Below are 20851 nucleotides of genomic sequence, written 5' to 3' on the forward strand. Positions count from 1 at the left end.
CCTTGGGCACAGTTCTTTCTCCCTCTCTTCCTCTTTCTTCCCTTCTCTCTCAATTGCAAGCCTATTTGGAGCATGTTTGTTTTCACGCTTTCTCCTCGTTCTCAATCTCTCCCTCCCTCTCATTTTCTCTTGCCTTCCCCTCCTCCCTCTTTTTCCTCACAGTATGTGTGTGTGTGTGTGTGTGTGTGTGCGCTGTACATCCATCGATGGATGCGAGGCGTGTATAACCTCAGGTAAGCTCAATGAAGCAGCCTGACTAGCCAGTGTGTCTGTGGGAGGCTCTGGCTCATCTCTGCCTGCATCCCTGTAGCCTTAATCTGTGACAGACCATTTCATAATCACAGCCAAGGGGGCTTCTCTCTCTCTGTGTCTCTCGCTCCTCCTCCTCCTCCTCTTCTTCTCCTTCGTCTTCCTGTGCTCCTCATCTCCCTCTCTCTCTTCCTTCTTCTCTTTTTTCTCTACGAAAGTGCAATAATTCACAGGCATGCACCCTCCCACAGGCGGATTAGCAGGCGGCGTGCTCGTCCTACATAATCGCAGCACAATGGAGCCCATACGTGCTGCCGCCACAGCCACGCCATAGGGCACAATGCATCTGCGCCGTCCCCCCACATCAAATGACACAGGACAAAATAGACCCCATCTAGCACCCACCACCTGCAGTACAGACAGACTAGTGAGGGCCCAGTCTTCCTCAGTGGCCCGCTGTGGACTGAGTAGGAGTCAGATGCATCGATGATAATCTGCGCTGGAAAAAAGACAAATTGAAATTCCCTTATTCTCCAAATACATTTGGAAAGCCTGTTTGTGTTTGTCTTTGAGTGACTTCTCATTTCACTGTTGAAATCCAGCCAAAAAGTATTTTTTTTTCTGCAGGGAGTCCTGTAATCAATATTTCCATTTTTTAGTTTTCATAATTTGGACTATGTAAATTAGTGTCTATGTGTGTGGATGAGTCTGTTACAAGTAAGGGGGGAAAAAGAGAATCCTCACTTCAGCTCACCCTCCAAACATGGAAGTTCCTCAAATTATAAGAGAAAGACAAATTGTGGCATCCTTTCTTTGATCTCAATGTCACATATGGAAATTCTGTGAACACATTCACTGCGCAGTGCTTTCCTCTAAATCGTTCCATGAGCCCAGTCGATTACAGTGTGCAACATTAACATATTGTAAAAAAGGAACAAGCATCTTATGATTCATTTTCATTGTCAGAATAATAGCTGAGCCGATTAGCAGCATTGTTGCCATTGGAGAGGCAAAACATCATTACGCTCCTCAATCTGTTTGAGTAATTAAACCATTTGGGAGAATCAGCTCATGTGTTTGCTGATTCAGTCAGAAAAAAAAACTGCTGTTGAGCGGTGCAGCTATATGTAATGTTACATTTATGTATTAGCTTTAAAGGGCTTAAGTGTGAAGCTGTGCACAACTGCTCTGGTAACGGAATGTCAAATAGGATCCATCGCTCCATTCCAATGCATTTCATATAATACTATAATGAAAGCTGAGGATTTATACCGCATTAGTATCAAGCTCCATCAGATTTAAAGCCATAAATCCATTCTATATCCTCCAAGTTTTCCTCTAAAATTTTCTGGGCGCTTAATTTAATTTTCTCTGAAAGTGCCAGGCGACCGCTGTTCTTTGGTGTCAGGTGAATGAAATAATTTGCACATACTTTGCGCCTAAACTGTGAAAATCCAGGAGGCAATTGGATGCTTTGCTATATCACACAAACACACTAAATCTCCTTTTTCCTGTTACTCTGTTGTTGAAAACGCACTATTAGGTTCACTTTCAAAGCATGCGGTTGGAATGCCTGTGACTATCCTATTTTATTTATCCAGCTTTACCTAAACCAGTTCTACCATGTTACCTCTATAAAACCCACATTCCCATCTTTCCATTCTTTTCTTTCTTACACACTTTTGTAGCGATACATGACATACATTAACATCTCCCGCAGCAGGATCAGATCTAAATGCTACAGGTTTCCTGGAGATTCGGCCTATATGTAAAACACAGACATGTTCAGCCTGGTATAGCTTCCTCTCCTCGTTTTTATCCCTTTCTATTCTGCCACCTCAGCACAAGCCCACACTGCGGTAATCCCTCACAAGTCAGGACAAAATGAGTGACACAGGGTGGGTCGCAGCTGGAACACGCACTGCCGTGCATAAGATATCTCCTAGATTCTGCCCCTACCTGGGGTTACGGACCGACCCAGAATGTATTAGTGATTTGGCAAGCCTTATGGCCTGGCATGCTAGAGCCTAACGCGGTGTGGGCCTTTTCACACATGCAGGTTTAAACACACTGGACTTCATTAAAAGCATCACTGCAAGATGATGCTCGCTACATGTAATCCACATGCATGTTCACCCCCTTCCGCTTTGCAGCTCCAAAGAGGCTTGTTAATCTGCGTCTATGTTTTGGTAGATGCTGTATGCACAGTCAGGTGGAGGCACACGTTCTATATGAACGTGCACACTCACTTGTGTATACAGACATCTGTACAGAGAAACTCATTTAAGTTTAAGCACACATTAATTCTTTTGCATGGGTTTTTTAAGAAATCTCAAAAAACATGTACGTGAGGTGTGTTCTATGGTTTAACCATGAGCAGCTTTTGTTCTGTAAAGTATGTCCCCTGTGCATCTCAAACACAATGCTGGAGGTATGTGTTTGAATAAATAAAGGTAAAGGCTAGGGGTCAACATGGCCACGTGAATGAGTGGTTACACTCGCATATGACCCCACCTGAGAAGAAAAGATAGTGAGACATGCTTGCTGTATTAGCTAGAAAAAAAGAGAAAGTAAACAGAAATAAACAGTATAAAAGAAGTATAGGAAGAGTTAATCCTGTAGGTTGGTGGGGCTAAACATTGGTAATGTTATGCTGTTGTTGTCTTACTTATGGTTTTGCTCTCTCTCCCTCACTCCCTCTCTCTCCCTCGCTCTCTCCATGTCAGTCCGCTGATTTATGGCTCTGTTTAAGCGAAGGCCACACGTCTCTCCCGACGCTGCTATTTGTTTCAACCCCGCTTCATTTTTCCACTCTACCCCCTCTGAAGGCAACCAGGAACCTACAAAAATTAACCCTTGGCTTTTATGCACACGGCAAAGTGTGTTTTGTGGCTCTTCCCAGGTCGTACCTGCTTCGGGGAGCTTGACAGGGCTGCATGGTAACTTCACTGTTGTTCTGACAAAGCGCCTAGCAGGCCCAGCCCTCTGCTGTTGTTGTTAGGAGCGCGTTGGTGATGTAGAAAAATGACATGCCACAAGGATGCCATTAATAATGCTCACAGGCAAGGTTTTCTTGACATGGGGAAAAATGGCCGACGTCACAAGGCCCTTTTATCAGCCTAATTTCATAAGAGGATTTCATGTCTGAGCAGGGAAAAGTGGCTATTTTTCCTCTTCTTTTATCTTGTAAACAGCCATTACTTGGAGAGGTATACAGGCCTGCTCTGGCAGTAAGTGGATATGAATTTCAAGACCAAACCATCCTTTTATATCAGCCCCTCTCACAAATGCTTTGACATAATCGTGACATCAGACAGGCTTACTTTTTTCACTGCACTTGGGTTCCAACTGCACCATAATTCATTGTATTTTCTTGATGAGACTCTTTTTCTTCCTACTGGTGATACTGAGAATTAGTTCTTATAGATTTTTCCAGCAAACTAAAGCAATTGTTTGACTAAATCAAAGAGGCAGCTGGAGCCACAATTACATATTTTGAGTGTGATTGTGTTGCCATTGATTCTAAATGTCTAAAGCACTGAGAGGCTGTGTCTGACTTGGCTTTGTGTATTGTGGCTGGTTTTTCTGCTACCATGCAGTATTGTGCTATATTTACACTTCTTCCATTTTCTCTGTCTGTGCCTTTGTGGCAGGCTGGCATGGAGGAGGCTGTTGTTTACCCTGGTAAGCTGCCCATTGTCTCTGGTGGGAATTCCCTTTGGGAGAGCGTGCCACGGGAACAGGCTCGGCACAGCGCGAGAAGCTAACCACAGAGCTGCTAGCGCAGCATTGGCGGAGCTTTCGTGCATCCACTGGGATCTGGTGCCAGGGGTAAGAAGGCCATCCCCTGGGACTGGGAGAGATGGCGAGATAGAGATAACAAAAAGGAAAAAAGGAAAGACGGGCAACAAAAGGGGAAAAGGGGGACAGACAATGGATGAAAGTCGAAGACAAACACAGAAATGAGAATTTAAAGGTAAGAAAATCCTCATTCCCATCCACAAAGAAAATTGTGAAGCTTAGAAAAAAAAGATAAGTAGAATAAATATGAATAAATAGCACTGAAGAAGTGAATTAAAGGACATTTTTTCCAAGTCTTAAAGCAGTGCTCAATCAATACAGTCCAGATGTACAATGAGAGCAATTGGCTATTATAATTGTTCCTCCTGCCCATACTGGTCGCAAAGAATCCCTTTCTGCAGCGATTTCAATATAAGTGATGGGGAACAAAATCCACAGTCCACATCATGTGTAAAAATGCATTCTAAACTAAATCAAGTGGGCGTCTTCCAAAGTTACAGTCAATTTATCTGCATATGTGCATGTGTTTTAAGAAGGACTTCACAAAATATGAACATATCCTTTAATGTCAAGATCTGAATGAGGCTTTTTTCATTCACCCAGCATGTTTAACCTACTGGCATTTAATATTCTATTTTTATACAAAAAATGTAAAAACAGACAGAAATAGATGAGAATTGGACGAGAAGAAAGAGAAGCCTTGTCCTAAATATTCCACTTCCTCTGCCAAACCCGTCATTTCTACAAAAAAAGCTTCCTGTAGTATGACCTAATCCCCCTGCACCTCTTCAACAGTCACTGCCCATTCTAGGCCCGGCTACGCTCGGGGCTGGAGTAGAAGGCGTGCCCCAGCTCAGGTGTGTTGGTAGTGGACACGGGGCACTGACATTACGGGTTAGTCTACTGGCTAGATGTGACTTGACAGCAGCGAGGCTTGCAGGGCCTAGTAGGCATGTTGGGTGCTAAGGGCCTTATAGTCAACCTTAAGCGCATAGAACTCAAAGGGGAATAAAAGCGCACAGAACAACACTGACTCACATCTCAAGTCGAACAGGATGAACTGTTGGTCAATCAGCGTCACTCCCTATTGCTCTGCTGTTTCATAATGGCAATGACAGACAGCTGAGTAGACTGTATACTTAGTTTTAAAATCTCATTAAACATTTGATATTTTCAAGCACTTGGAGTGAAATTTACTCAAAAAAATAACAACGTACAGGATGGCACAGTGGCATCAATTTAGTTTATAAAAAGACAAAACATAAATCACTGAATGGCAATCAAAAAAAATCATATTGCTAGTTAAACTATTTCAAATTTTTTGTTTAAATTCTGCTAAATGAAAATCTCTCTTGGATTTTGAAGATGTGGATGTAATGGCTTTGCGTCGTTTGGAAGCATTTCACTACTTTGGTAGAGGTTGAAATGCCAATAGTTAAGATAATGGACGAGAGGGATGTAAAGTTCAGTGAAAGAGAGCCTAATGCCTTCTTAAGGTGAGCCATTTCAGCACGCAACAGCATTTGTATACGTCTGCGTATTTACCCGCGAAGGGAGGGAGGTGACCTTTCCATGTGGAGATGGTGTCTGCATGGAAACGCTGCTTACTGCATCCTAATGGCCACCCAGGGCCACCTCGCCTCCGCGGCCGTCCTGATATTTGCTGGAATGCGTGGGTTAAAGTTTTCCCTTTTTTTTTTTTTTTTACCCCTCCCAGAAATATTCACCGAGAATTTGTGGTCAGCAGAAATGAGGTGAGAGGAGGGTCATAGGCTGTATGTGGTAACAGACATACTAGGAGCTCATGGTGGTCCAGGTGTGAACTGGTGGTGGAGTGCATGTTAAACAGCTTCAGTATTACGTTTAATTTTCAAGTGAAAAGACTTTAAGCAAAGCCAAATGAGCAAAAAGGAATTTTCAGTGTGTTACTTGCTGTAAACTTTTAGCTTGTGCTTTGAATACCACAAAAAAAGTTCAGAAACTGGCACACACTGTACCGAGTGAGACTGAGACAGTATCATTAGTAATGCTGCTCTGAGTGAGGGTTAAAGCAGAGGTCTACCAGTCAACATGGCTTCCTGCCTCCTGCTGCTATGTGGATCATTAGGAAAATGAACGATTGGAGGAGTGAGTGTGTGTATGTGTGTGTTTGTGTGTGTGATTTCTGTGCCACTGGGCTATGGGCAGCCTGATTACTCTGCTCTGTCTCCTACTTACCTGCCGGCCCACTGACTTACCTTCAGCATACTAACTCCCTCATGCTCTCACTTCCCTCCTCCCTTTTCACAGACACACGCACATATATGGGAAGGACTCACAAATGCATTAATTTGTCTAGATAAATCTCTACAAAACTTCAGAATGTATCAAATCTTGACAGTCGATTCTAGGCCAGTAAATCTATTCCTCAGGGTATCCATGTACCTTTTGGAGAAAAAAAAATCCTTTTAGCTTGCAAAACCCCTGACTACCAGTTGTTTTTCTCCTCTGTTTTATGTGTATACCCAATTGTATACTGGGAGGCAAATGGCAAACATACATTTTAAAAGCACATCAACGATTGGGGCAAAAACCCCCGAAAGGTCGGAAAAATTACAGGATCAACGATTGATGTCAGGGGAACAAATCTGAGCAAGGGGCTGGAGATTTTTCACTTCTGCTAGGGCGTTTGTGTGAGCTGTCCCCATTAACAAGCAGAGGAGATAATGTCGGTGGGTGGACACAGTTTGTGTGTGTGTGTGTGTGCGTGTGTGCTGTGTGTCTTGCTGAGCCTACGTCACACCACACGTGCTGAGCCTGACTAAACAAGGGATTGAAGTAATGTTAGGCATTGAGCTTGCATTGCATGGCTTTACTAAACATTCAGTTTCTAACTTTGTTTTCAACAGTAATGTAAAAGTAACAATATTGTTTGGGAATATATATATATATATATATATATATGTATATATATATATTTATATACACACATACATGTAAATGTATTTTGCATAATATAGTATGGTGGGAATTTATGAAAGAATTCACAGCTTTTTTTCTTTTGTATTTTCAAAAAAAAAAAAACACCAGCCAGTCACATACCAGAGAAGGACAAGGCAGGTTTGTAGTTCTCTGATGTTACAGATTAATAAGTGAAGGAAAAATGACAGAAATATATATGTATACATCCTTTAATTTCAGCCACAATGGATTACAAATCCACCTCCTTCTCTGATTACCCTAATGTTCTTCTAAAGAGTACAAAGGAATGGAGTTGTCGTCTTTTTATAAATTCCCATCATTCTTTATTTTGCAACACAAACAAATTCACACTTTGCTGTTCACACATTAATTATGCAGTTAGAGAAAAAGCTGCAATGGTGGAAAGGAAGGAAGGTGAAAATGAGGAATTCAGTTTCTTGTGCTCCCTTGTTGAATATTCATATAAGATCAATTTTTGATGCTTTCGGGCGTTGTTTGTTCCAGGGCGGCGCAGTCACTTCCTATTTGTGAAGTTGTTAGGTACCAGGAAATGGGTGAATCCGTTTTGGTGAGAGGAGAAAGGTGTCTGTGCTCCAAGGTAGACATATGTGAGGTGTCTGTGGCAGACAGTGGAAGATATTTAAAGTGTGGCTTGATCACCAGCCACAAATCACACCTAAATTTCATTTGATTAAATTTGTTTAATATGTCAGTCAGCGCCAGGGCGAAGTTGATTTGCTCTGACAGTCAATGCAGCGCATGTCTGACGACCACTTTTGTTGGTTTTTTCTAGTTACCCGTCATAATTTTACTTGGAGCTCTGCACAGTTTGTTTCACCTCTCCAAGTTTGAGAGCACTTAAAGATAATTATTGCAAAATGATGCTCTAATGAGGGGAACAACTGTCTTTAAGTCTTTGCGTGAAAGCTGGGCCTGCTTGCTGGGACGCCACCTTTTTAGGCTTCATATTGTTTGCCCGTTTGACAGTGTCAGACTTTCTATAGATGTTGCCTCAATCTGACGCATGCCATAATAATTGGCTGGGCGCAGGAGATGCAAATTGCAGAGGATTTATTAAAATGCACCTTAAAGGGGTTAGAAATGTCTGTTCGCAAGTCAAATTACCATTTCGCCTCTCTTTGAGTCTTGCTTTTTTTTTTGTCAACCTCTCTTAAACTTCCTGCGCTCTTGGAAGAGGTCAGACGCAGCCCTTCATTTGTGGAGGAGGATTTTCGTCTCCTGTGGAAAATTGCAAGGCATTTAGAGCTATCGGAGAGGGTCAGGGACCTTTCCTTTAATTTCCCTTTATCTTCTCTACCATGCTGCACGACCTCAAGCACATCACAGTGCTGATGTCTGGCCTGTCTCTATGTATGCTGTTTATTTGTGTACCTGTTTTTCCCTCTCAATCAAACTGGAATTTTTCTTGCCAGAACTTGGCCATGCCTCCTGGATATTTGGATCATTTTTTATGCCTCTCTAAGCTATATGAGTATGAAATGTGTTGTTGAATTCAAATCACACATCTTGATTATAAATTATAGATCTTGTGAATTATTTTTGGATGCGTTGATGAGATTAACGTTGAGGTGATATTTGCTGGAAGAGCCTTCCTGCAGGTAAAGCTTTTGTGTAGCAGCCTGAACCTCCACAAGAATATTAATGACTTTGGTCGATTGTTTCCATTCAACAAGCCGCCTCCTCATGGCTGTTTTGTGTCTCTTTGGTGTCTTGAAAAGCCACGGTTGCTACGGGAACACACATTGTGTCACTGGTCAGCTGTGAGTGACAGCCGTTCCTCATCAGTGACATAACGACACAATGATGAGCTGAGGAGGATGAGAATGTTCACCTATAAGCTTTCCATGAAGACGTTAGCGCAAACATTTCCCCAGTAATCCGTAACCGAGACTCGCAAGCAGGGGACTGGAACTAATGAAGACAACTATTCAATTATGAGCTCAATTAATGCAAGTGCCTGGAAGCTTGGATCACAGATGAGCCAAGCAGCTAGCCTTAGATGTTATGGACCACAACTGGAGGCGAACAACACGCTGAGACATTGAATTTCTCCCTCAATCCCTTGGCTTAGCAGTCATGGCTGTCTCTACTTTAAAATGGCTTTATGGGCTCATGAGAGGGGCCAGAGAATGTACCTCAAACCTAAGCCTTTGTCCACTGTGTAGGGTCATAAGGACCTGAATTTACTTTCTCTAGATATGGGCCCTCAATTTCTTCTAAAGTATTACTCTGTTATTGCCATTCTCTCCTGAGGTTCATCTCTAGCTGCACTATCTTTGACCAAGCACAACAAAAAGTCCAATTTAGCCTGATTTTCCTTATTCCAGCTTTGATTCTTGCTTTGGCTCATATTGATTTCATACAACTTGTTATGTTCTGTTTCTTCTCTGTCTTGTTTTTGGATAAATCCATGTTGTTTACAGTGTGCGATGACCCGCGGGGCGTCAAGATTATTCTTAACCCTCTTCCTCGCTGCGGTTTTGTGGTGTATCGATAGTAGCCATGTTTGCTTATAATTAAGTCCCTACCACACCACAGATGGGACTCGATTCAGACCTGTTGGTCCAATTAAAACAAGCTTTCCTACCTCACAACTACCTGCGTTGTTACAGATATAAATACATTAGTTTGATGAAGAAGGTTACAGCGGTGAAGCATTTACATTGGTTAAAACATGATGCTTGCTTCCTCAAGATGCTACACAATATTACATCTTCTAATAAAGCACCTTATTGCCCAAAGGGAAATGTTCCACACTGATTAAAGATTAAAGATGAAAAAAAATGCAGAAGCTTTGTAAAAGAAAAAAAAAAATCTCTAATTATTTCCCTTGAAATAAAATAAAATGGTAAAGGCCACTGGGGAGTTAGGCCTAATTATTTCATTTATCTGTAAAAGGCCTCATGAGGGTGTTTCTTCTTTTATTTTAATTTTTCTTCCCCGTTACACCTTTAGCAGTCTTCTCTTTATTGCATTATATTACATCTCGTTCTCTAGTTAATCTCTGCAGTATTGAAGACATTAATTGATTTGCATGCATTCACTAGTTTAGGAGACATTGATGGTAATTAGTAAAGGTGACTGTGAGTAATTCAAACCAGTCCACAGTCTTCTGTGACTCATTAGCTGATGCTATGCTCTATAGACCTTTGCTAAAACCACTGGCAGGAAAAGGGGCCACCGCTCTTCTTGATCACACATTAAACACTATAATTTGCACTCTGGTGTTTGTTATACATCAGATAACATGTATTTTTTCTGAGAGTAATAGGTAACTGATCTGTAAATCAGCACACCAGACACCTTCAAAACATGACTTAGTTTTCTAATAATGGTGCTTCCTTTTATTGAACTACACTCTTTCTCAAAATTAGTTTTAACAGTATTACCTTAATTAAAACTATTAATCCTGGAGTACCACTTTTCGTTTGACTCCAGTGTGCTCTCAGACTTCGTAATGATATACAGGATGCCTCATGTTTGAGCTCCATATGTCACAGTACTCACTGCTGTAGTGTTACACAAGCAATTTGGTTTGGCGTGTGCAGCAAGACTTGAGGTGTTCATGTAAAAAAACCTGCATTTCTGACCATTAAAAGTGGATTAGCCATCCACCACAATAAATTCCACACTTTTTACAGTTTCCTTTTCATTGTTTCAAACAATGTTTGTTGCTCTGACACATCTTTCTTCTTGGCCTTTGTTACTTGTAAAAGTTCATCATATTTCTTTGCATTATGCTTCTGAAACTGTTTTATGTTGTCTGTGGTGTTAAAGCTAACCAACATTTATTGCGCCCCTTAAAACACTCATATTGCACTCTTTGCAGTCTGTCGTTTTGTTTTGTTTTTTGTCTCCGTTAGCAGAAAATGACATTCTTTAGCTTAAAATAACATAGCTGACATGATGATGGCAGGCAGCTGCTGTGGCAACTGTTATCACATGACGTGTTGCCACTTCTCATGACGGTCGTTTGCACAAAGTGTGCCTATAGAAGTATTTAATTTATATTTAGGATATAAGAGGATAAGTCTGTGTCGTAGTTTATTATGTATTGTATTTTCACTTTTCAAACTGATCCAGTGTTCTTTGCTTATATTGGACTAATACAGATGCTGAGTATCAGATCAGCTCAGCCCTAACTATGACCAAGACTGGTGCTGCACAGCTTGGGGCATGTGTGTGTGTGTTTTGTGTTAGGAGCACCCAAAACAAGGTTTCCCTAGTGAGGTGACAGAGGCAGCTAAGCCAGTAAACAATGATGACAGTAATCATATGTGTTTGTGGTGCTATGCTTCATCACCTGTCCAGCACCAAGGCTTGTTAAAGGACAAATGACTCTTAATAAAGCATATTCTTTCCCCTCATCTCTCTCTCTCTCCTCTCCGTCCCTCCTGTCAATGTTCCTTTGCTCCCCGCAGCCCTGCCCCCACCTGAGGAGGCCAGGTTGCCAGGCCATGGGGCGGTGGGATTGGCCAGCGCCACGCTGAGATTGATTACCCCTCTAATCTTAGGACTGCCAGTGTGTCTCCAGGGCGAAAACTCTGGCACGAATCCCCCCTCTGCCCTAACTCCCACCCTTCCTCTGTCTCTGCACCTCCTCTCTCCCTCTTCCTCCATCCCCTTCATCCCTCTGTCCCTGTGCTGCCAGAGGCACTGAGGGACGACACTAAGTCACAGCTCAAGACAGGGCCACTCGCTTGCAGTGCCTGCCGTGTTCGCCATATGTCACGGCAAATGGGGCTCCCGTGGACTCTGCCATGGACTCACTGGGAAAAAAAAAATGACATGGGGAGGTGGATAGGGGATGAGTGTTGGAGGCTGCATGAGTCAGGCAATAGAAGAGTGCGGAAAAAGGCAGTCCAGCGAAGGTTCGAAGATCTTCCACAATCACAGTGCTCTTGCGGGAGTTGTGCAGATGTAAGAAAAACTAAAACCATATAAAACAAAAAAGACCTATTGCTTTGTTCTTGGGTGTTGATGTGCTTTGTGTCTTGGCTGTTCACACATGATTCGTTGAGGGGTGCAGGTGATGACATGATACCCTTCCAGTGTGCATTATCACGGCATCAAGGACACAAGATGCATGACAACTTACAAAGGTGACAATTATGCTCGGCGATGGTATGACCTGTCATCCGGATGTTGGTGGAATGATCTCTCGGTGGCGCTCCAGTTCTCAGTAGATTTAGAGAGACTTCCACTATGGCTAGGTGGTGACATTACCTTTCAGAATGTCACTTTGATATTCAACTTCTCTTGTGAAGGCTGATTTATTTAGAACGAGAGTGGGAACAGAGTGGAAACCCACTGACAGAACAATTAGCACTGTTGAAATTCTACACTTAGAAGTCGGGGAAAAAGGTGGAAATAACGAGGAATATCATTCGAAAATATCAGAATCTATAATATGTATATGAATGTGTGTCTGAATAAAGTCATAGTTAAAGCTAATTTCAAGCAAAATTTTAGAGTGAGTTTCATGAATCTGACGGGAGAGTCCTTTATGGTCAAGGGAAGTTTGACGGTGCACATCTCACTGTTCGGGCTTTGTGACAAAAATCTGTTCTTTTGCTCCATATTGTCCCTGCTGACCCAAAGCACTAAGAGCTTTTTAAATTTTGCGTCTTTAATTCAACCAGATCTTCTCTCAATTCCAAAATGTATATTAGACACAAAGGCACACACAAACCCTGCGTCTAATGGCTTTGGTGGCGACCGGCCCTGTGATTCACGGCTGTGGTAAGAGTGGAAGATTAGGTGGGTCATAGTATGTTTAAGGTGGTGAAACGGTGGTGTTGTGTCTGCATGTATCTACCCCCAAGGGTCAAATTCAGTTCAATTCAGTGTTGAATTAAATAGTGAACACTGATAGTAGAGAAGACAATTTGTAAGTGATTAAAAACCAACAAACAAACTTTCAAGGTGAAACTTTATGTTCACTAATCCACCTGCACCAGAGTTATAGACCACACAGGATGAGTAATGCTTAAAAGCTAAGTTCATTTCATACATATGAGTGCATCCCCAAAAGCACATGGAAAGGTCCAGACAACCATCAGAAGGCTGTTTGAAGTGCTCTTTCAGGCCACCATGGACTGCCCACACATACATACTCACAAACACACACTTGAGAAAGTCTTTGAGGGCACTGTTTTCTAATTCACCTCTGCACCTGTTTATACCTTCTCCCCATTCTTCCTTTTTTCCATGTCTGAGTGAGTCCGAGTCATATAAAAAAAAAAAAGGGAAAGAAAAACAGCGTGGGTGAATCTGAGCAGAGAAACATCCTCTGGGTTTTTTTCCTTTTTTAAAAGAACTCCTCCAGATCTCATGTTTAATTTATGAAGGAGGGCTCAGGCGTGATACATCCTGGCATGACAGGCAGAGTCCATCTTTGTTTGGGAAATGTGGATCGGACCGGACCAGGGGTGATATGCCAGTCGCCATCAGGGCCCCGGGGTGCCACAGACTGGTCAACAGCTGGGGGCGAAACCAACCCTTTCATTGGAACCAGAGCGTGGTTAATTAAACAACTTCCCCTCGGTCAGAAAGCAGCTGGAGTCGGTTTACTCCATGTGCCAGTCAATGCCAGGCTGGCTGGAAGGCACACTCCACCACACAAAGGAAGAGGAGATGCGACAGTGTTCTTCAACGTAGGAATGTACAGAACAGAAGAAACACATGAGAGGATGTTACTGTTTGGGAGTATTCAGATTTAAAGATTCTGAGTCTAAGAAGAGGAGTGGGATGTGTTTGCTGTGGCTCACCCACATTCAACTGTAAGCATCAATCCACAACCCACACCCTTAAACCCAACTCCACAGCTTTATGTGCAAGCACGACGAACAAATTCAATTTATTTTAAGGCTGTGCACATCTGCATACTTAACAGTACAGACAAACATACTGACACGCACACACACAGGCCCAAACACAACACAAACAAACTCAAACGAGTGAAATCTTGTCAAGCAGAGCGCCGAGTAAAGATTAGGCATCCTTGTCCGCCTTCACAGCCTAAGACATCGTGGTCAAACCTGGGGCGATTTCAGAGAGAAAGATAGAGTGGCAGTTGATAGTTGACGGAGAGACTGTGAGAGAAACAAGATGTATTTGGAGTGCTAAATCGGTGGAAGGGTTGCAAACTGGGGGAGGGTGAGAAGGAGAGCAAGAGAGGAAGAAGGGGGGAAGCTGGGACAAAATAGCCAATTTCATAGTACACATGTGGATTAAGTTCCCTCCTTTGAAAACGCTCCGGAATGCCCATGTACCAATTACGCCCCGGTGGTACAGGCGGGAGCTGTGGGGCCATGTTTTTGGATGTTCTTGCGCCTGTGTGTGCTCGGGCTTGCCAGATTGTCTGCGGGCAGCGTTTGTGCCTGCTTTGATTCGGTGCCAGTGAGGCCTCGCAGGCTCTTGGCACCCTGACACCTCCCCATCAATACGCTGGCACCGTGCGGCAGGGGGTATCAAAAATGACCCAATTAGAGGATGGCAATGTGTTCTGACAGGCAATACCTGCTTGGGTGTGTTAAAAACTGCCATCTTTCACTTTCTTTTCCTTTCTTTTTGGTGTACACCGTCTACCTCTTCTCCCTCTTTCTGTATCTTTTTCCCTTGCATTTTCTACTCCATGTGCTACTCACAGTGGGTGACAATGGTAGAGATGTGAGTGGGTCTGCCACCTTCTCTTTGTATGTTTCTTTCAGCTGTTCGCTATAAACATCCCGCCACTTTGCGAGTGCACAGATACGAGGGGATTGGTTTTGACTAAGAACACTGTGATTAGAGCGCTCAGTGACAGAAACATTATCCACAGAGTTGGCTTGTCAGTGTTCATTGCCATGACTGACAAGTCTCTGGATCCCCCATTCTCTTTTTCTGTGTCTGTGTTTTTCTCTGCTGTTCTCCACACCCCACACCCCCCTCAATATTCTTAATCTGTCTCTCTTTTTTCGTTGTGTAGCTGGATTTTGGTTGGAATCTCTGCTAGCATGTGTCAGCATGAGTCTATTTGCAGGATGTCTGCAGGTTCTTAAAAAGTCTAAAAATGTCTTGTATTGTATTTTTACAGAAGTCATTAAGTCTTCTTAAATTAGACCTATATTCTTGCTTACTTAATTCTTACTTAATAATTACCCCGGTGCTGAAAGAAGCTTGGCTGGCCCTCAAATTGTCTCAAATGATGACCTTAGTGCGGCTCCCTCTCTATTCCTAAAATATGCCCGTTCTTTTCTAAAAATTAAAAATAAATGTAAAATGTACAAATGTATATAAATGGTAAATAGCTGCATTTATATAGTGCTTTTATCCACAGTGCTTTACAATGTTTTCCTGCTGCTCACTCACCCATTCACACGCACACAGATCGATGGCGGCAAGCTACCACGCAGGGAGCTGGCACAACCATCGGGAGCAATTTGGGCAGTATCTTTCCCAAGGACACTCCGACATGCGGACAGGAGGAGTTGGGGATTGAACCACCAACCTTCTGATTGTTGGACGACCCGCTCTAACTCCTTCGCCCCAGCTTGTTGTCTAGCCATAAGTGTTGTTATGAACCTCCAAAAGTCTCGCAAATGCATGAAGACATGTCTGAATTTCAGTACATGAGATTAGTTTTATGCATTTAATTTATTGATTTATAACTTACCTCACTAATTTCAGGAAACATTTTCATGGTCTTTAATTTGCACCGAGCAGTTGTGTAATTAAGTCCATGCCCTCTGTGTTGATGAACTGAGTAGAGCTGCAACAATTAGCCGATTAATTGATTAGTAGCCAACTATGAAATTAATCACCAACTATATTGACAATCGAATAATCGTTTGGAGTAATTTTTTAAGAAATAAATGGCCAAATTCTCTCATTCTAGCTTCTCAAATGTGATTTTTCTGGTTTTTTTAGTCTTCGATGACAGTAAACAGCAACTTTGGGTTGTGGAATTTTTGTTGGGACAAAATAAGACTGTTGAGGACGTCACCTTAGGCTTTGGGAAACAGCGATCGACATTTTTCACCATTTTCTAACATTTTATAAACCAAACAACTAATTAATTAATTGTGAAAATAATCCTCAGATTAATCGATAATGAAAATAATCGTTAGTTGAGCTTATATTGGATTTGAGCCGGACTCAAATGCATATGAAGGTTTAACTGAAATCATTTATTATCATGTATTAACCACCTTTTCAACATTTTCAGGTTCTTTTGATTCAGTTTAATCTTAAAAATGAGACAAATAGCTTTTCTGCTCATTTATATTAGATCTAGTTAAAATGTCCATTTCTATTATTTTCAGTTGTGTTCTGAATTACTTTTAGTTCCTTCTCATTAGATTTAATGCCTCAGTTGCTCCATCTGAGAGCTGACTGTGAAGGTTTGGCAGCTGATACCCTCTGGCATTATACTGGTCGTGAGCTGAGCCCTCACAGGTCTCGACTGGCATGTTAGAGCAAGCTGCCAACCTAGATGGGCAGTTGGCGTCAGGTCCACTACCAGCTGGTGAGGTTCTGTGCCATTCTCAGTGCCATCAGGTTCATCTGTCAAAACTCCTACGACTTCTCCTCCTCCTATGTGTATTTAATGAATGTGTCACTCCGCTACTTTGAGTAAGCATAAATCACCTTGATTTAAAAACCAATTGGAGGAGAAAGTGAAGCAGTGTTTAGCAGCAAATAAAATCAAACGCTAGCGTAAGAAAGGTTGTTTTGATTAAATATCAGATACGTCTTCTCTGCTCTGAGATTTTTTTATACTGTACACACAAATACAGCAGGCTGCATGTGAATTTACATCTCAAAATACAACTACTCTTTCTGAAGTAGCAGGGAAGAATATATATATATATATAGATCCCTGGTCAATCTTTGCTGCCAATGTGTCTACTATACATCTTACTACTTATTTCTCAGTATTCCCCAGTCTCTCTCTCTCAGCTATTAACCTTTTGTGTTATATATCGCTTGTGTATTGTGCAGTTTCTTCAAAATGCTTGTATGTGTGTGTGTGTGTGTATGCTTGCATGTCTGCTTCCTCTGCTGATTGATTGGATGTGCGGGTTAAATGATCAAAAAAGCTTTTACGATTATAGGACAACTCCTTCTCTTAAGGCAGCTGTTAAGTTGTTTTTTGCCAGGAGAAACAGACACTTCATCATGCTCCCATAAATGATTTTCCTGCTCCCTCACCCCAAGCTCCCTTTTCCTTGTTTCATTCTATAGAGGGGATATTTTTTCAGACCTCCCATTTTTTTCAGGGGAAAAAGCAGGGAAAGCTAAAAAGGATGTAGTGCTCTTTCAGGACAATAGCTTATCTACGAGTAACGGGGCCTCGGCTAATTTGTACGACTTGCCACATCCTGCCACGGCGCAACAGCTGAGTGCTTTCAGAGAAAGACTGATTTGACTTTGGCCATTATCTTTTGATAGATAAGGGGTCTGCAGGTGCTTTTCTCATCCCTCAGGGTGTGGTTTTGAAGATGGAGGACATGTTTTTACCCATTGACATTGATGCAATACAACCCAGAAGCAAGGGTACTAATGTCTGTGTGGAGTCCACTCAATCCTGGTGCCTAGTGTCCTTTCCTTGCCCCGGCCACAGCCTGCGGAGCCCTATAACCAAGGAGTGTGCCCACCAACCATGAGTCATTAAGGCTTGTGTTTAGACAGGGCTAGGGGTCATTGTAGTGGAAGGTAATGTATAGTCTCAGGATGGACTCACAAATCAGAGGCAGTCCACTCCAAACTGCCTTTTCTTTTCTAGGAAACAAAGAAGAGAAAGAAATGCGAAATAAAAAGTGAGAGGTTTATTTCGCAAAAGTCTAAGCCGAAAGTGATTTTGGGTACATTTCAGAACTAATTTAGCCAAGAATTATGTGTTGATCATTTAAAAATATCTTTAAATACAGGCAAAATGTTTTGGCAAAATTATCATATTACTCTGATTGCAAGCAAAAAAGACTAAAACTGGTATTTATCTTGCATAAGCGGAGCAATTTCTGTTGGTACATTTTGAATGGCAAGAGTTCACAGTATTGGAAAAAAAAAATCACCTTTTGCAATTAGAGTAAATCCTTTCAGTGTAGTTTTTACCACATTTAAAAGCCTGAAACTTGACCATTAACCTCCAAATGGATGTGAAACACCACTAGTGTTCCCCTTCCCCTTTCTAAACACAATGTGCCACAAAAAGGACTGTAAAATGAAATGATGAGTTTTAAATGTCTTTTTTCAGGCAAACTCAATTAGCAACATGTTTTTTTCCCTCCCCTTTCGCAAAGAGCCCTGCATTAGCACCAAGGCTGGTTATTATTTCCAGCGCGGACATCTTTACAAATCATTTCTCACTGCCTTTCCACTGCTGCCTCCCGTGTGCCACTACGTTCCAAAGTGGGCTTCAATTATGAAAGCATTAAAAATGGTGGTGAGGGATTTAGGTACATTACACCACTCAATGACATTCTACTCACCATTATGTTATTAGCAGAGTGCTATGTGTAAAAAGGGCCTTTAATTGAGAAAGTGTTGTAGAAAATACATTTAAAACAACCACTGTTACCCTTCCAGCCTCCTGCACTGGCAGCTGTGCTCACCGTGAAAAGCTTCTCATCTCTGCTGATTTGGCTAAAATCCCTCACTCATGACAGGTCTTTTAGGGTAAGACCTACACAAATACTCACACACACACACACACACACAGGTACACACAAGCGCACACACACACACACACACACATTCTTTTGTAATTCTTTTGTCTACCGTCAATCTCTTTGTGGCATCTTGTATTAAAAGCCAAATATAAAGAGAGAATTCAGTAGGTAGACAACACATTAACATTTCTGTTCTAAGGTCTAAGTTGCTCAGAGCACGTTATCATGTGGGTGTTTGCTGATTGTTTATTAAAAAGAATCAGAAATTGTTAATTATTCTGTAATAATTTACAGAATTGTGTATCTTGTATGTATATATGCACACATATTAAGGACAGCAACTAATGACTATTTACATTGTCAAGTAATGTACCTTTTGGTTAAATACTCTATAAAATGTCAGAAAATAGTGAAAAAATTAAAGGTGATATCAATAAATTTCTTCCTTTTTCTTGACTAACAGTCCAAAACCCAAAGATATTCAGTGTCCTGCCATGTAAGACAAAGAAAAACTGCAACTCCTCACATTTGAGAAACTGGAATCAGAGGATGTTCTGCATTATTACTTGCAAATGACTTTAAATGATTAATTGATTATCAGAAGATTTTTTTGTTGATCGACTAATCGTTCCAGCTCAGTACACATTGTCTCAGTTGTTCAATGAAAATCTGGTAACTCACAAAAACACCTGTAATGATAGCTGTAGGGCCTTGCATTTTAGAGTACAGCTAATTGCTTTGTGAAGGTTTTAGAAACTCAAAAGTATAATTTTTTTTCAACCCACAGTGGAGCATAAAATCTGTCATTTAAGCTACAACATTAAAATCTCTATCATTTGAAAAAGAGTTTTTCAATTGAAAGGAAATACGCTTTTTGTGTCCCAACAGATTCAAACAGTGCGGCGTGTTAAAAAGTGAATCCCTCTCTAATATGGCAGAGTAACAGATGGAGTTTGGGTCGTGTCCTGCGCTGCATCCGCACACCCTATGTGTCATCTGTCATTACATTGAGGTCATTGTTCGGAGCTCAGTGGCAGCGTGACTGAGTTGGCCATGGTTTGACAACTGTCTCTGTTTCACACACACAGTGAGAGGATATGCAGATACCCTCAACACTCTCAGGGCAGAATTGGTGTGCCATTGTCTGGCCCAGTTGAGCTTCCCAAAATTAAAACCAATATTTTGTCTAGTAGCTGAGAGAAGAATAGATCACAATAGACTTTTGCTCTGACTTTTTCATGTACCACACCAAACTAAAGTGTGGATACTATTATCTTGTGAAGAATCTCCTCTATGTTGCCTGCTGTCGTGCATGTTTTTCTGTATGATATCTATGATGTTTACTGTGTTACCTTACAACCTTACATCAGAATTCCTGTCAGGACAGCAGATGGTGCAGCGTCATGTTCTATTGCATTATAAACTGATTTTATTGTCTACTCTAGTGGAGTATTTGTCTTTTCACTTACCCGGGACACAAAACCACTGTCAGTGCATGACATAGTATAATCCACATTGAAACAATAAATAATGAAAGCACAGATACAACATACATAACTGGATCATCTTGCTAAAGGAATACGAGTGTGTTTTATAATACTGATGACTGAGATGTGAAGATGCACATAAAAGATAGTTACATATTGTGACTCTAGTTCTGTGATTATTAGTGGAATGGTAAGATGGTTCATTTGAGGACTTCGCCTTTAAATGTAGAACTAAAATATGTAACCACTGTCTTTTTCCATACAGGTTTTGTTTTATAAGCTCTTTATCCTACTTGAAAGGAGTAGAAGGAGAAATGGCCAGCACCATGCTGTGATACAAGCCTGTTTGGCTGACTTGTATCACTAGTGCAGATGCATCCACCCCCCAGAGATGGACTATCTTGACATATTTGCAGAGAGATCCACACTTTACAGTGGGGGGATCAGCGCTCCAGATAAACTGAAGCTTATAGTCCAATCACATTGTTCTTTCGTTCCACCGTATTAGAGCATAATGGCGCTGCCAGGCCTGATAGTACTCTACTAGGAGTACTGGGTAGCCAGCTGGCAAGCCAAAGCTACAGAAGTCTCATATGCCTTTTTGGCTACCATCATGCACTGCCAGGCAAAACCAGAGGTGGAGCAAATGAGCCCATGTGATATAAGAATTGAAAGGGC

At 41.7% G+C, this 20851-nt stretch overlaps 1 long non-coding RNA gene across 5 annotated transcripts in view; it reads left to right on the plus strand.

The window, feature by feature from the left end:
- The window catches only part of LOC121905787, a 97319-nt gene that overhangs the window by 55095 nt on the left and 21373 nt on the right, over positions 1-20851 (plus strand). For 3 of the 5 annotated variants that reach the window (XR_006098464.1, XR_006098467.1, XR_006098468.1), the window contains one exon: positions 3903-4225. The exons of the other annotated variants lie outside the window; for them this stretch is intronic. This is a non-coding gene — a long non-coding RNA (uncharacterized LOC121905787). The remainder of the gene's footprint in view (positions 1-3902; positions 4226-20851) is intronic. 5 annotated transcript variants of the gene reach the window in all.

Source organism: Thunnus maccoyii, chromosome 10 (assembly GCF_910596095.1).
Source record: "Thunnus maccoyii chromosome 10, fThuMac1.1, whole genome shotgun sequence".
In the NCBI taxonomy this organism is placed as follows: domain Eukaryota; kingdom Metazoa; phylum Chordata; class Actinopteri; order Scombriformes; family Scombridae; genus Thunnus; species Thunnus maccoyii.